Source organism: Phocoena sinus, chromosome 1 (genome assembly GCF_008692025.1).
Source record: "Phocoena sinus isolate mPhoSin1 chromosome 1, mPhoSin1.pri, whole genome shotgun sequence".
Taxonomy (NCBI): Eukaryota; Metazoa; Chordata; class Mammalia; order Artiodactyla; family Phocoenidae; genus Phocoena; species Phocoena sinus.
In genome coordinates this window covers 138227983-138245619 of record NC_045763.1, presented here as the reverse complement: position 1 = coordinate 138245619, position 17637 = coordinate 138227983, and the positions used below count along the sequence as shown (strand labels likewise).

Sequence of the window (17637 nt, the reverse complement as noted above, 5' to 3'; positions counted from 1 at the left end):
GGTTCGTGCCCCGGTCTGGGAGGATCCCACATGCCGCGGAGCGGCTGGGCCCGTGAGCCATGGCCACTGAGCCTGCGTGTCCGGAGCCTGCGTTTGCAACGGGAGAGGCCACAACAGTGAGAGGCCTGCGTACCGCAAAAAAGGGGGAAAAAAAAAAAAAGGGGGAATTTAAGATGTCTGGCCATGAGTAGAGGGGGTTGGAGCCAGAGGAGGAGGTGGAGTGTGTCTGAGCTGAAGTGAACCTTGCCTCCTGTCGCTGGTTTTCTCCCAGGCCTTCTCTGCATCCTTGGAGGTCCTTGGAAATCTGCCAGCCCCTGAACAGGGCAGTTTCAATTCTGTATTAGAAACCCCCTTCTTGGCTCCTTTGCCTCATTCCCCTCCTACTCTTGATCTCCTCCCTTTCCCATTTTGCTAATGAATCTTTTGGGAGGAAGCTCTCGGGGTGCGCTGGGGGTAGGGGCACAGCTGTGGAGCCATTGGTGACCTCTTAGCTTACGTCTGAACTTGGTTCCTACAGACCTATGTGCCTGAACTACCTCTGTTGTGTGGTTTTCAACTCACCATCTGCCCTTAAATAAGGGTAATGGCCTTTGCCGGATGCTGTGCTGGACAACAGGAAGGAGGGCTGGGCCGGCCGTGAGGTAGGAAGATCTGAAGCCTTTGTACTCAGGTCACTCAGCTTTCAGTGAGGCTTCTTGATGGGATCAGGTCAAGGCAAGGCGATCTACATTAAAAACAAATTTAAAAATTCATCCCATCCACCATTACTAGAGTCACATTTGTTCATAGTAAAAAACCTCGGACAGCACAGAAACATAAAGACAAATAGGAAGCAAAATGACCCATAATTCACAATGCTGGGAAAATTTCTCCAGGCATTTTGATGTATTTCCTTCTACTCTTTGCTCAATGCATATCTTTGTCTCTATCTCTACCTATAATATATGGTATCTACCATTTGAAAGCCTGCTTTTTTTTTTTTCCTATTGGCTTTTTTTTTTGAGTATTTCCCCATTAAAAATTCTTCTAAAGCAATGATTGACATTTAACGAAGAGATATTTGCCTTCCAAGACTAGACAATGTTCATATGCAGGAATTCATTTTGAATTATTATTGACGACATTAACATCCCCACTCAACACTACACACACACACTTCTGTCTGAAGGCTTATCAGGAAGTCAGGTGGATCAAATACTCCTCACTATGAGGGGCAGACTCTCCAGATGGGATTTGTAGGCTTGGGGTGGGGTGGAAGCCCGGGGGTGGGAGGTAAGCACACAGGGATTGTTTATAGCTGCTCATTCCCCCTCTTGAAGGCCCCACTCCTTAAGCGGAGAACTTCATCTGGGATGGACTGTGCTGGGACCAGGGCGTATGTTTTGATGTTCAAGCAAGCAAAATGATTCAACATGAACTCTGCCCAAATAAAAATGGATCAGACAGGGAGTTTTATCTGTTTTCCTGGGAGTGCTGACATTCTCCACATCGTGGTTTATTTTCCTGCTTCCCTGGGCTGCCCTTAATCTGTCACACACTCCAGAACAGAAGCATCCTTTCTGTGGAGATGGTGGCCAGCACAGCCCTAAAGGCCACCAGCACAGCCTATGTGTCCAGTCCCCTAGGGCACAGTTCTTGGTAATATTTTGGATTTGGTGGGGCGAGCAGAGGGTAGGAGAATGGGGGTATAGGTGGGAATTATGGCTGACAGCAACTGTGAACCCATCTGCAAGAAACCTGACACAAGCAGCAAGTGAGAGTTCCCAAGGAATGGTTCTGAGGGCCAAGTTTCTCAGCTTGGAGGGTCAGCAGCTCATTCATGCAGCTTTCGACACCACTGGAGGTTGGAAAGAAGCGAGAGGAAAAATGAGAGTAAAGGTGAAGGAATAGGAGCAGGGCTTGATCACCAAGAAGCCAACTGTCATGCTCAGGTATCCAAAAACAAGGGAACCCAATATTTAATATTTCATAAAGAACATTCATATATTGCCTGGAGGTTAGGGTAATGTGGACAAGGGGAAGGTGATTAAGACCTTAATTATTTCCAGTTATTAGGACCTCAACAAGTCCTAATGGACAGAAAGGAGATGGGAAAGGAGGAAAAAGAGAAAGTTGGAGGATAAAAGGAGAGAACGAAAAGCAAGGATAGAATCCATTTACAAATATGTATTAAGTGTTAATTACGGTGTAGGCTTTGTGCTAGAAACTAGGAACATAGAATTAAAATTTTCAAGCTGTGCCTTCAAGGGATGGCATACCACAGAAAATGTGTTTCCTAAGCCCTGCCCTAGTGATTGCTTCTAGAGATCTTTGTTGTTTGGATGAGTCATATGGAGTCAGAGGCTGTGTACAGATTTCTGGGCTCCAGATGCCATGCTGGTCGTATTCACTGTGTTGGCTCCTGAACTAACATCCTTTCATGGCTGCCTGTTCTTCAGGAGGAAACCCAGTCTCCATCTTTAGATGGAATGTGTTCTAGAGCCATGGGGAGGGGCTGCAACTCTATAAGGAAGACCAAAGAAATGTCAAATATCTTCATTTAAATAGAGTCTGGCACGTTCACCATTTATTTATTCATTTGTTCATTTTTCAAACTTAGAGATCACACCTTATTGCTAAAGGTGAGATTAAAAAGAATATATCCAATGGACACCTTATCTTTGATAAAGGTGGCAGGAATGTACAGTGGAGAAAGGACAGCCTCTTCAATAAATGGTGCTGGGAAAACTGGACAGGTACATGTAAAAGTATGAGATTAGATCACTCCCTAACACCATACACAAAAATAAGCTCAAAATGGATTAAAGACCTAAATGTAAGGCCAGAAACTATCAAACTCTTAGAGGAAAACATAGGCAGAACGCTCTATGACATAAATCACAGCAAGATCCTTTCTGACCCACCTCCTAGAGTAATGGAAATAAAAACAAAAATAAACAAATGGGACCTAATGAAACTTCAAAGCTTTTGCACAGCAAAGGAAACCATAATCAAGACCAAAAGACAACCCTCAGAATGGGAGAAAATATTTGCAAATGAAGCAACTGACAAAGGATTAATCTCCAAAATTTACAAGCAGCTCATGCAGCTCAATATCAAAAAAACAAACAACCCAATCCAAAAATGGGCAGAAGACCTAAACAGACATTTCTCCAAAGAAGATATACAGAATGCCAACAAACACATGAAAGAATGCTCAACATCATTAATCATTAGAGAAATGCAAATCAAAACTACAATGAGATATCATCTCACACCAGTCAGAATGGCCATCATCAAAAAATCTATAAACAATAAATGCTGGAGAGGGTGTGGAGAAAAGGGAACACTCTTGCACTGCTGGTGGGAATGTGAATTGGTTCAGCCACTATGGAGAACAGTATGGAGGTTCCTTAAAAAACTACAAATAGAATTACCATATGACCCAGCAATCCCACTACTGGGCATATACCCTGAGAAAACCAAAATTCAAAAAGAGTCATGTACCAAAATGTTCATTGCAGCTCTATTTACAATAGCCCGGAGATGGAAACAACCTAAGCGCCCATCATCGGATGAATGGATAAAGAAGATGTGGCACATATATACAATGGAATATTACTCAGCCTTAAAAAGAAATGAAATTGAGCTATTTGTAATGAGATGGATAGACCTAGAGTCTGTCATACAGAGTGAAGTAAGTCAGAAAGAAAAAGACAAATACCGTATGCTAACACATAGATATGGAATTTAAGGAAAAAAAATGTCATGAAGAACCTAGGGGTAAGACAGGAATAAAGATGCAGACCTACTGGAGAACGGACTTGAGGCTGTGGGGAGGAGGAAGGGTGAGCTTTGACAGGGCGAGAGAGAGTCATGGACATGTACACACTAACAAACGTAGTAAGGTAGATAGCTGGGGGGAAGCAGCCGCAAGGCACAGGGATATTAGCTCGTGCTTTGTGACAGCCTGGAGGGGTGGGATAGGGAGAGTGGGAGGGAGGGAGACGCAAGAGGGAAGACATATGGGAACATATGTATATGTATAACTGATTCACTTTGTTATAAAGCAGAAACTAACACACCATTGTAAAGCAATTATACCCCAATAAAGATGTTTAAAAAAAAAAAAGAATATATCCAGCCATTTCTTTTCCACAGCACTTTATTTTATTTTTTTTGCCTCACAGCATGTGGGATCTTAGTTACTTGACTAGACATCGAACCCGTGCCCCCTGCAGTGGAAAGACGGAGTCTTAACCACTGGACTGCCAGGGAAATCCCTCTATAGCACTTTAAAACACAGGAAAAGCTGTTATGACAGCCTCTCCCTGTGGCATTAATGATCTTAGTAACAAGTTAGACCTTAGACCAGATTAAGAAGGGAGGTAGAACCATTCTTGAATCACTGAACACTGGGGACTATATAGCCTCAAGGTGAAACCCCTCTAGGTTGAGCGTTGGGGACAGATGTGGGAAATCTGCTTAGAGCTTCTTACTCTTGGCTCTGATTGGTACCCAGTGGCTCATTACCTGGGCAGAATCACGGAAGGTGTGTGTGATGCTGCTGAATTCATGCTCCGCACCATCGGCTGCCTTTACCATCAAAGGCTCTTGGGAGGCCGGGCTGCTGTCATGTAAGGCTTGAGTTACAGAGATGAAGAGGATGCATTCCCTGCCCTTGCGTTACAGCCTAGGAGAAGAAGCAGGAAGGTAAACAAATGATTGGAATTTGAAGTAGAATAAAGTGAGTTCTGAACTGTGGAAGGGGCAGTGGGCTGTGGGAACTCAGACGTAAGGGCATTTAATTATCATGCAGGATTACAGAAAATTTCATGGAGACGATATTCATTTCAGGTGGACCTTCAAGGATAAGTAAGATTTCACAGGTAGAAAAGATGGAAGGACATTTTCCAGGCTAAGGGAGTTACATGGAAATATGAAAGCATGCAATGGGTTCCAGGAGAAGCAACTCTTGGGAGGTAGCTTGAAGGGAGAGGGAATGCATGGAGTGATGAAGTAAAAGTCATGGGTAGGGCATGAGACCCACAGGAAGAAACTCAGCAACCTTCCCATGGATGTTCAGATGGAAGGCAGTGCAGGACCATTGAAAGAGTGTGGTATTCTAAGCGAGGCACACCAGAGTTTGCCTCTCGACTCTAGCTCACTGTTGCTGACTGACACTGAACAAATTATCTCACTCACATCTTTGATCCTTATTTTCATAATGTATAAACTGAAGATGTTATTCTTACCTCTCAGACTGATGTGAAGTTTAAATGGTATGATGTTCAGAAAATGCCAAACAAGTGCACATGATAGACCTTCATTAAATGTAGCCCCTTTGTTTACCCCCTCAGGTGGAATAAATTAGAAAATGTAGTTGTGCATCAAAAGGTTGTCTGTACTGTCATTCATTTTACAAATTATCGACCACCTACTATGTGTTAGGTCCTGTGCTAGGTGATGCAGGATATCCAAGATGCAAGCTCTCAAGGAGAGAATAATACAGCTGGGGGGATGATATACAAAGAGTCAAAGTTAGGTAATAGTCTGAGATAACTAGCTGAGAGCCATCCTAAGCTGTCTGTGATTGATGAATGAATGAGCGTCCAGACAGTGAACACTGTGAGTGAAGTACAGGTGGACAAAGGGCAGTGTGAGGTCACTGAGGGCTGGGGGATTGGGTGGCTGGAATTGTGTCAAGGAGCAGAAGAAATGTGAGCCAGACCTCAAACACGGTTAGCATTTGGTGAAGCAGAGGAAAGGAAGAATTTTGCTACATGGTAAAAAACCACCCATGGAGCAAGGTGAACTTAGGGTGCAGTCTGGTTGGATTGTAGGAGGAGCCCTGGGAGGTAAGGCTGAGATGGGGGTGGAGGTCAGATTATGGAAAGCACTGGAAGTCAGGCTAGGGACTTCAATTTCCATTATAGACAATGTCTTTTTCATTGTGTGCTCTAGGCCACACTATCTGATCTGCCCACCAGATGCACGCTGATCTGTCCCCAGCCACAACTTGTATTTTTTATGCCACTTATTCTCTAGTATTATTGCCTTATCTTATTTTCTCTGTTGGATATATGTGTCACACTGTGCACAAAGCAAGATTGTAAGTTTCATAGGACAGGTCACATAAGGATTTCCTAACTTGACATGACTCAGAGTGGTAGCACACCTTAGAAGCTGAGAGGAAAGGAAGGCTTAGGGATACCCATCGAGAAGCTGAGGTCATACGGTGGTGATGGCTTGTAGGAAGTCCCAGCCACTGCATGGGCACCATAATCAGCGCATTTGTCATCTCTTCAATGTTGATCTTAATGCTCTTGGTGTTGCCTTCATGGTTTGGTCCTCTAGTTAGAGCAATATCTCTATGGACTATATTTGATGTACTTCCCATCCATTAATACAGAATCCTCAAATACTAGTGGAGGGGACACTTTTATGATAAAGGGTCTTAGACCTTCCAGATTCTTTTGAGCTTTGCCTGGTCAAGCCCCTTGACTTTCCTGGAAAAATCAACCACTCATTTAACAAGAGAACTGCTATGTGACCCTAACCCTCTTACCCTCTAGAAATCCCTGTCCTTTGATATTCCCAGCTGCCTTTCTCAGCTTATTCCCGAGGAGGAGATCAACCAGGAACCTTGGGAATCAGATGACCAAGGGTGGACAGCAGAACTACAGAGCAAACCTGGCCTGCACCAGTGTTTGCTTTGGTTTAAAGAGTTACTGGGGGGAGTATACTAACCTTTTGTTTTGCAGGAGCTTTGCTTTCCTGGTAAATAGCTGTTTTTTAATAGCAATTTCTCCATGTGACCAGTTGAACAGATTCCTAAAATAGACCTGATTCACTTCTTTGTGGATCAGCCAGGATGGCAGCAGTGACATCTGGGTCACTGGTCCCACTCGCATGCCAGAACAATGGCCAATCAGGAGTGTGTGGGTTCTTTATGCAGGACACAGCTGTTCCTTCCTCTCGCTGCCTCCTGAAGCTGTAGCCTTTGGTAGCCCTGATCACCACCAAGTGCTAGAGTCCTCAGATGAGTGTTTGCCGCCCCAGACACTGCTAGACAACCTCACTATGGGGCTTGTGCATGAGTGGTCTCTGGAGTAAATTACTTTGGCTCTACAGACGCTTTTTAACTTGGTTTTCCATGAAACAACAGCAGCTAAACTGGGGTGTGGGTGAATATGGGACTGGAAAGAAGCCATACCTAGTTGTTCCTATAAGGAACAAGGACATTGAGGGGTAGGGGGAGTCTGTAGCTGGTTGGTTGATTTAGGTCACAGCCAAGCTCTCAAGGCCCAGCAAAGGGTGGCTATCATTTTTTCCTTCCTCTTCCCCTTATACATATTTTCACTGGAATAAGACTAGCTCTCTACAGACACCCCCAAGTCACATTACATACATGCATCTTGTGCCAGTTTCCCCCTCTGGTTCTATGTCTTCTATGTTTGTGCTGTTCTTTTCTCCTAATAAGTCCTTCCCTTTCCTCTGTATCTATTCAAATCTTTCCCATCCTTCAAAGTCCGACACAAACCTACTCAACATGACCCATGAGCCTTATTTTGGATGCTTGAAAATGAGGGTGTCTAAAAACATAATGGCCTTTGCGTGCATTTCTCTTTCATTTAGTTGCTGACCAAGGGAGTCTGACTTTAACCCCTCTGATGTTTAGTTTGAACAAGTCAAATTAGTAAACGTTAAATGAGCATCTGCTAAGTACACTTCACTCTGCTGGATCCTGGTAATGAGACCTGAGGCCCTGCTCCTGGAGAAGAGAGTCGAGAAGCATTTATTAGTTGCCTTCTTAGCCCTAATGGGAAGTGACCATGATAGATAAGAGCAGTAGCCACAGGCTGTTCAGGACAAGAATAAAAACAAGGAAGGGATACTAAGGGGTCAGAGGGTCAGAAGCGGGAATGAAGGACTTCAGGTTCCAAGAACACAAACTTGTTGGTTCTCAAACTGGTTGGCCTGAGGTGACTCAAATGACCAATTACACAAGTGACACAGTAGTCACCAGAACAAGATGAGATCTCCAAGTGAGGGGAGCCAGACCCAAACTCTTTCTGGGGAGCAGCCAAACATTCAATAGTCATGGAACCAAGTCAGCAAAAGTCCCTGAGAAGAGCTAAATTTATCCAGGTTGCTGGAGATGATTGAGGGCATGAACTTCAGGGAAAGAAATACAAATGAGGAAACACTTATATGCCAGGGAGAGAGAACAGAAAAGATGGTACCCATGGCTGGTGAATCACAGCAGCAAAAGAGGGAAGTCTCATCAATGCTGACCAGTATACATCACAGTATGTGGGGGACGAGGCTGGGGTGGGGGGTGGGAGGGGTTGTCTTTAACTGACACACTTGAGCCTTCCCGAGGATTTAAAGATGACAGAAGACCAGGAACCTCATCAAGCTTCCACTACCTCTAATGACAGATAGAAATGCAATATTTTCTCAAAGAACCGGGTGAACAGCTGAGAGTTACAAAAGCATGTCAGCTCATACCCAATGATTGACGCATGCAATGCTCAGGGTGCAATATCTTGGTGACATGATGGTAGAATCCCTACTAATGGTCCACAGAGAAAATGCTGAGATCATTGTCAGCTTGGGCAATGTGTCTAATTTGCAAGGAGTTGCAGGAAAGCCAAGATTATTAAGTGTTATCTTGCCCATTCAAGGGTGGCTTTCAAGGGGAAGATGAGCAGAAGGAAGTAGGAGGTGAGGGAGCGCTTGTTGAGTACCCACTGGTACCTTTTCATAAATACTATCTCATTCGATCCTTTGAGGTAAGCATCTTCCCCATTTTAAAGATGAAGAAAGCAAGACTCATGGGGTTTACATAACTCTCACAAGATCACACTGATTAATTGTTAAAGTCAGGGTTCAACCTTAGGCTGCGTAGCTCCAAAGCCTGGGCTCTTTCTTCTCCACTACAGTGCTTTCCAGCTCTCTCTACTCCCTTTGGGTATGAAATCCCAGCCAGGGAGAGCCTCCAGGGAGGGCCTAGTGTAATTAGGACATGGGGGAGGAGATCTGGAACTCCTTGCTCATAAAACCTACTGGATCTTGGATCAATCAAAAACTAACAATCAACCAACAACCCCTTCCAGGCCAACTCAACACTTTCCTACTTAGAATTTCTATTTTTCTAAAATGACATTTCCCTGAGAAATACACTTAACTAGGTGAAAGATGCATGTCATTGCCTTTTTCCCTTTGCTTTTAGCATATGATAACCTTTTTGGTCATGTCCAGTCTCCTTGGCCGTTCTCCTTATCACAGAGCAAGTGCATGTTTACCCAACCTTTATACCACATGGCTCTGAGCAGCACATGCTCTGATCTGGACCAGGTTCATTTGGCAGAGGGGTAGATGGCCTTCCATTGACCCTTCCAGGAAACACCTGTCCTCCCCAGGTTTCCCTGGGGCCCCTGCTAGTGGCAACAGTGCTACAATGGGGGCAGAGGGGGCAGCAGCTTACTTTTCCACAGGAAGTCCAAAACTTGTTCCACCAACTTCTCCAGGATGAACCTGGAGAAGTTTGAATGCCTTTGCTCACCCTTAAATTCTCCCACTTCCTTCCTTCTATAACTTCAAGCACTGGCTAAAGATACTGATGACACACGTTTAACACTCAGGAGAAAAACAAGCAATGAGTTTAAGACGTATAAGATGGTTACTCAGAGACAGGTATAGGTTCCAGGCACTGCTTGTATTCTCCTTTACTCTTCCTGTCCTAAGGCTGGTGTTCCTTAGGATCTTGTCTTGGGCATCTTCTCTTTTCAGCGTACTCATTCTCCCGAGGCAATCTCATTCTTCAGTGTGACAGTGATCACCACCTAACTTGTCGATGACTCTGAAATCTCTCACCTCAGACCCCAATATCCACCTGTCCACTGGACACCTCTATCTGGAAATCCCTCAGGACATAGTGGGTGCTCAATAAGTCATTGTTGAATTCATGGACCATCTAAACCCTAAAGGTTGGCAGCTCAGGGAGAGGTAAGCCTCTGACTTGTTGGATTTTATATCTCCCCTTTTACTGTTGTTGCTTTGTGAGGCAGCCTGGAGTGGTGGAAGGATCACAAGTCTCAGAACTACAACTGTGTCCAGATCCTGATCTTGTTCTAAAATCTATATCTATTTATCTGTCTGAAGGCTACAGGTCAAACTCTGAGGTTGGCAGTATGGAGTCCCATCCAGGGTTCTAGATCCAGTTCTGATATGAGTAAGCTGCGTAGCTTTGGACAATCTCTTTGCCTCTCTGGTTCTCTGGGGGCAGTTGAACTGGATGATTTCTAAGGTCCTTTCTAACACTTACCTTCAGTGTAAAGCATTCTATCACCTCTGGATAGGATGGGTTTTTTTCTGACTAATTAGCTGATAGTTTTTTGCTGGAAGGGGAATATTATAAATCTCAGCAAGTTGGCAAATTTCATTCTGTTTTTCTATAGCTTTGTGTAGATCTCTCTGAATGAGGCTGAGAACTAGCTGTTGGCTTCAACACTGTTCAACATTCAGGCTTCTATCATAGTAGATGTACACGTAGCTGGCTTAAAGATCAAGGTAAAAAAATCTCTTTCCACACAGACACCTATTTTTGTCTAACTCATCCCTTTCCCTCTTCCCGAAATGAGGACTGGCAGAAGCAGCTGTTGCCTGAGCATACCGGGCGGGGGTTTGTCTGAACGGGTGACTGTGGTAAGGAGCTGTAACTCCAGGTTGGTAACTGCTTGATAAGATGCCAGATGTACAAACGATGCATCTAAGTGAGTTGTTATTTTTCCAGCATTCACCTTGGTAGGTGCATAGTTATTCTAAAACTGTCTGGGGGCTACTATATATTTCGGAGAATAAATTAATTTAAAATTTAATTGAAGCGACATAGGCCCTGAGTTGGAACAAGTCAAATGTGCTAAAGATACTTATCAACCCAGTAGCCCAGTGGCCTCCTGACCACCTTCCCCCACATTCTGCTCCCTAGAGGCAATTACACTCATCTTCCAGCTCTTTCTTGTGATATGTACTTCCATTTTTCTTTTTCCAGTACGCGGGCCTATCACTGTTGTGGCCTCTCCTGTTGCGGAGCACAGTCTCCGGACGTGCAGGCTCAGCGGCCATGGCTCACGGGCCCAGCCGCTCTGCGGCATGTGGGATCTTCCCGGACCGGGGCACGAACCCGTGTCCCCTGCATCGGCAGGTGGACTCTCAACCACTGAGCCACCAGGGAAGCCCATATTTTAAAATAATATACTCATCCTGCTGTCACTTGATTAATGATTTGACATTATTTTTAAATTTTTACTGTAAATGAGGTATTAGATTTCTCATACCCTCTTTTTTTTCTCTAATGCTTCCAATTCCTATTCCTCCTACAGAGAATTAAAAACAATATTCAGGGTTTACATTATTATTATCACTGATAGACTGTGCATGCCAAGCCTAAGGACTATGATTTCAACCTTTTGCTTTTTCAGGTAATTCACGGTAACCTACTCCCTTCTCCTCCTCCTCCTCCTCCTTGTACTCATCCTCCTCCTTCTCCTCCACTTCCTCTTCCTCTTCTTCTACCAATTACCTTGGTATCTATGGCTAAATTCCCCTACACCATTCAACATCCACTCTATATACATTTCCATGTGGTCAAACCAGGTGTCAGTGGAGGATGGAGATAATTTTGCGTTTGTCTTGAAGCTTGTTATGTGTCCAGCTTCATTTTTTTTCTGTAGCTCTTGCTCCAGGAGGCTCTGTCCTCCAACTCCTCTTTGGGCTTGCTCTCCAGGCTCATTGAAAACCTGACCACATGGAAATTCCCTTCATAGTCATCCCGAGAATTTCCTCTATCTTTCTCTTCTGCTGCATCTCCCATTTCCTGGATCCCATGCCTTCTTCTCAGTTTACATCTTCATTTTGGTGGGGCACACTCACTAAGAATTCCTGAGAAAGCATACATCGGCAATGTTTTGAAATCGTGCTTATATGAAAATGTCTATTATATGCTCACATTTAATTAAGACTTTTAGTTGGGAATAGTTGAAAATAATTTTCCTTCAAAAAATTTTTTTGTCTACTAGCTTAGGCTAGTGCTGATGTTGAGAAGTTTACTACTATTCTTATATCTCATTTCTTTGTCTGTAACTTACTTTTCTCTGTAGAAGCTTTTGTTTATCCCTGGTATGTTGAAATTCTATGATTTTATACATTAGTGTGAGCCTTTTTAAATTCATTATGTTGTGCACTTGATGGGCCCTTTCAGTCTGGGACTTCGGATTCTTCGATTTCTTGTATTATACCTTTGATAATTTCTTCTCTATTATTTATTTTTTCTTTTCTTTTTCTTTCTGGAACTATCACTAGTCAGAAAAATAACTCCCTGGCTTCTCTTATTTTTAAAAGATATTTTTATCCATCACTGTACACATTTTCTCTTACCTTTTGGAAGAGTCCTTCAATTTTATTTTTTACATCTTCCACTGAGTTTATTGTATCTTTAGTTCTCAAGCACTTTTTCTTATTTTCATGGTTCCTTTTGCTGTTGTTTTGCATCTTCTGCTTGTTGCATAGATATAAACTTTCCCTTACCTCTCTGAAGTTAGTTTTTTCTGTTTTTTTCTGTTTCACGGTAGTTTTCTGTTTTTGGAATTGCCTCTGCTTCCTCCAAGTTGCTTTATTACTGTTTGTTATTATTTTCATCTTTCATGTTGGAGGGTTTCCTTAAGCATCTGAAGTTTCCTGGTTGTCTGCTCTTATTTAAGAGTGAGGTCTGTCAACTGGTAGGCTACATTTTACAGTCATCAGGTGACAAGTGGGCTTTTCACACACAGCTGGTCATATTCAGAAGACAGAAAATGCAGTGCAAAGGCCACAGGGGTGGAATTGAAACAGGGGTCAATGAATTAGTATGGTAAAAGTTCAGTGCTTTTCCCTCTCATTTAGGGTGACTGTTTCATTCTTGAACTTTAGAAATCATCAAAGGGATTAATAAGTTATTATCCCTTTGAGGTCATTTCAAATGCTGTCCAATCTTGGAACTAGATTCAAGGTTGGAACTGCAGCTCACTGAGCCTGAAAAAGCACCCTCTTTGGGGGTGGGGCACAAACAATCAGCTGGAAAAGATGAAAAGAAAGATTACTTGGATATTATGACTATCCAGGGAATTGGGATTGATGCAACTGTGGCAAGCAAGAGTGAGACTATACAGATATAAAATCCTAATGTTATATGATCTTTCTGTTTGACTTTCAAGGGAGCAGCTTATTGCAATATCACTACAGGATCACTGCTGTTGACTAGGAAGCTGTCTACAATAGGACAGTCATATTGGAATGGAGAAATTACAGATACCACTGTCTTTAAATAAGTTGAAATTTCTTCTCCCTGCTCTGAAAAACAAGCTTTCGTATTTTAAAGGAAAGTGCCAGATCTGTACTTCCTCAATTCCAGCCATGGCATGCCATGAAAAGGCGTCAAGTCCATCCTGGAACCCAAGGGAAATGCTTTCCTCTCTTTAATCTATCTAATTAATTTATCCATCCAACCAACCTTATCCTATCTACTTGTTGAGACCAAGTTTGAGAAGCTTTGCTTAACTGTCTAATTCTACAGATTTCTCCTTTCCCTGAATACCTGCAAACATAGCTATCAGCTTCATGCATTCTAGCATATAATAGTTCACGACTTAGATTGTCCTCAGGAGCAGTCAACGAGCACAAATGACTCCCAAGGGCGAGCAGATAATGTAAATGACGTCTTCTCAATGAGTCAGCTCATAGGGAATTCTGGGGACCGGAGTGAACTGGAGAATGGGCGCTCTCAGTAATGGGCAGTCACACCTTCACTGCAGTCAATTGCTGCCTGGCAGTAATGCAGGTTAGAAGTCATATACCTTCTAGTTTTTCGAGAGGAGCCAGATATCCAGCTTTTCGTGTGATCTTTTAAAATATGGTGTCAATTGAACAAAAAACACAGTGTAGGACAAGCACAGTGGGTGTTTCATGCTGTAGGTTTGTTTCCTCTGACATAAGTTTTCTCTCTTCAGGGGGTGATGAGCTTCTTGAGCTCATTGTTTCTGAGTCTCCCCACAGCAGCTCATGCATTAGCCAGCATGCATAATAGGTACCTGGTAAATGACTGTCCAACTTTGCAGAATACCATGCTGAAGCCAAGCAAAATTTTGCCTCAGCTGACTCTCTGTAGCCTATAGGTGGTGCAAAGAAAAATCTTCCCCTAAAACTCGTTTATGTATTAAAGCTCTCCACCCTGCCCCCCGAATCTGGTGAGTCTTGATGTATTTGTCTGGCAGGTTTAAATAAGGTATTAATGTGTTCTCTGCCATCTTTACATAAAACCCTCTCTCAGCCTCATCTTTCCATTCTTCTATAGCTACCACTAATAGTGTAAACTCACTACCTCTTTTTTTTTATCATTTCATTCATATCCTTCCACACTCCTTAGGAATCACTCTCAATAATAAGTGACCTCTTTGATATTACATGCGGTGATGCTAATCAATGCTTCTCATCCTCTAATCTGCCTTGAATCAGGCTATAGCATTTGATGCTGTTGATTATTTCCTACTTCTCAAAATTCCTTTGTTCCTTACCCTTTGGGGGCTCTACTGCCTCCTGAATTTTCTTGCATCTTCCTAGGATACTCCTCATCAGACTCCTTTCCTGGCCCAATTCCCAAAATGCCAGTTTTCTGCAGGTTTTATTCCAGGCCCTCTCCCTTCTCCCTCCACACATTCACCCCGAATGACCTTATCCTCTCCTATGACTCTCCCCCACCATGAGTGCTGATGACGCCCAGTTCTACCATCTCCGCTCCAGACTCATCTAATCAGCTGCCTTCTGGCAGTGTCTGTCTCTGTTGATACTTCAAACTCACACGTCCAAGGCTGAGCTCATCTCTACTCTGCCCCTGCATATCCTCTTCCTGCATCCCTGTTCTTGGTGAAAGGCATGCCATCCACCTAGTGGCTCACACATGAATTTCACAACTCCCTCCCAGTGCTGGCTTTTCCAATAAGCATGAAAAGGCACGTGCGTGAAACACCAAGAAAACAAAACCAGGATGCCAAAGAATTATTTGGAAAGAGTTTAGTGCTTTCAAACAGTATCAAAGTAGCCATTCTAAAATAAAACAGAAAATGTTTGGAATTCCATACACCTATTTTATTTTGAATGATGTATACACAGGAGGCTGATTGGGCATAAATTTTTCAGGGCTGAGAACCAGTACGTAAGTTCTTACTACAACCCTGATCATGCTCACCCAACCCCTCTCCACACCCAATTTGTTCCTAAGCCCTGTTGACTTTGTCTCATTAACAACAATTGAGCCAACTCTAATGGAATGTTGGGGCTTTTGCTGTCTGCTACCCGGCTTGCTACGGCAGCCCCTTAACTGGCTCTTCCTTCCCATCTGTCCTTCACAGAAGATGTATCTTCTTCACAGAGGAAATATCTGCTTCCTGTATGTCACTCTCCTGTGTAAAATCTTTTCATTGACACTTAGTACCTTCAAGGGAAGTTCCAACCACTTGCCATGGCCCTGCACACCCTGCTTCCCCGCATTTGGCCTCCTCAACTCCATGCGCTACTTCACTTCTAGCCTTGGCCCTGGATTGTCCCATGGTTACTCCCACCCCCTGCACCCCTCCATGTCCCTGAACCTGAGGAAAGGGTCTGCATGAGAAGTGAAAAAAAAAAAAAAAATCAGAAGAATCTAAACCTCTGGTCTCCAGAAAAGAAAAGAACATCCCAGCCCCCTCCAATCTCTTAAACGTTTCTAAAGAAGAAATGAACAAAACATAGAGAAAGACCTCAGCCAAGAAATCATTTCCTTCTTCCCTTGGGATTGTCTTGTGGTCATAGCTCTTGCTCATCAAATGCAATTAGATGCATTACTGGGGCCACATGCAGAAGAGGGTCATTGTCTTCTTTCTCTCAATGCCCTGCTCAGTGTGAGCATCTTCACGTCACCAGCCACGAGCCAGCCACTCAGCTGATAGAACTCGTGTTTGCTGTAAACAGGGACTGGGAGAACACTCGCCTCCAGCCAAGGCTCAGCCCTGGCTGGGGAGGATGGCATTACTCACTGGAACCCCATCCATTCCTCTCCCCAACATTGTTTGCCCATTTTCACCAGGGGACTAAAATGGGGATGGAGGGGGAGGCGGGAGAACACAGAGGAATGGGGCTGTTTGTTTTTTACTTGGTGTTAACAATACAACATCTGTTCCCCAGCCTGGCAGCTGGACCAAAGCAAAATGATGTGAGCATTCATTGGCCTCTGGATCAGGGGGTGGAGTGGGAGACGGAAGGAGGGAGGGGTGTGGCAAGGGCCAAAGCCTCCCTGAACAATACCAACAGCAACACTAATGAGAATATCTTCCATACCACTTGGCAGGCGGGTCCATGGAACCCACAGAGCTGGGCAACTTGATGTTCTGGCTGTTCCACATGCTGTAACTAATGTACCTAAGAGCGATCTATGTGCCTTTTAAAAGAATCACCCAATTAAAAGGATAGTGTTTACCTGGGAAATATCTGTTTTGGCTCATGCACTTTGACAGAAAATGTCTTTGTTTACCTAAGAGTGAGGCTGAGGGAGGTGAGGCTGAGAGAGGTGGAGAGCAAACAAGGAGAATGAGAGATGGAGGGAGAGCAGCTATGACAACGAACGACCCACATCCTCCAGGTTTCCCTCCTCCCTTCCTCCTGTTCCGTCTCGTTCTCTGATGCTGAATTCTGCCATGCTCCACAACTCAGGCAGTAGGCCTCGTCTCCCTTCTCTCTACATTTGCCCTCAGTGTTTTCATCTAGTCTAGTGATTATACATCTCATCTAAATACTGACCATTCCCAATTTATACCTCTAGCACCAACCTATTCCCTGCTTTCCAGCCTCATATATCCAACTGCCTGCTTGTTATCTCCAATCAGATATCTAAAAGTATACCCAGCCAAGCATCCCCCAAATGAGATTCTGACGTCCTCCGTCTCCCAAACTTGCTCTTCCACAGTCTTCCTCTTCTCAGTTAATGGCAACTTCATCCTTCCTTGACTCTCCTCTTCCTCTCACATCCCACAACAAAACAGTTGGCAAATCCTGTTGACCTGACCTTCAAAATGGAACCCAGAACCCAATCACTTCTCCCCACTTCAACCACTGTCACCCCACTCCAAGCCATCATTAGTGCTTATCTAGATCATGATAACAGCCTCCAGACTGCTCTGCTTCCACCTATGACCTCCTTTCCCAGTCCATCCAGTCTATTCTCAACACAGCAGTCAGAGCCCTCCCATAAAACTGTAGTTTAGATCAGGTCAATCTTCCACTCAGACTCCCCAACAGATCCCCTTCTCACTCAGAGTAGAAGCCAAAATTCTTACAGTGGCCTGCGAGGTTCTCTGTGACTTCTCATGCTGTTAACTCTGCTTCAGAACGTACCAGGCACAGTCCCAGGACTTTTCCTGAACTGCTCTTCTCTCTGAGTTTTGCTTATCTTACTCTCTCATTTTTAGGTCTTTATCTCAGCATCTTCTAACCTCCTTTCTTAGTTTATTTTTCTCTATAACACTGATCTCATCTAACAGGTTATATCTTCACTTATTTATTTTGCTCATTGCCTCTTCCCAGTGA

The 17637-nt window shown here is 43.8% G+C and overlaps 1 long non-coding RNA gene across 1 annotated transcript in view; it reads right to left on the bottom strand.

The window, feature by feature from the left end:
• Positions 1-565: 565 nt before the first annotated feature.
• LOC116760792 overlaps positions 566-17637 on the bottom strand; it is a 44950-nt gene continuing 27878 nt past the window's right edge. Inside the window, exons 4-5 of the long non-coding RNA XR_004351870.1 lie at positions 4513-4672; positions 566-724 (exon numbers count right to left, since the gene is read on the bottom strand). This is a non-coding gene — a long non-coding RNA (uncharacterized LOC116760792). The remainder of the gene's footprint in view (positions 725-4512; positions 4673-17637) is intronic.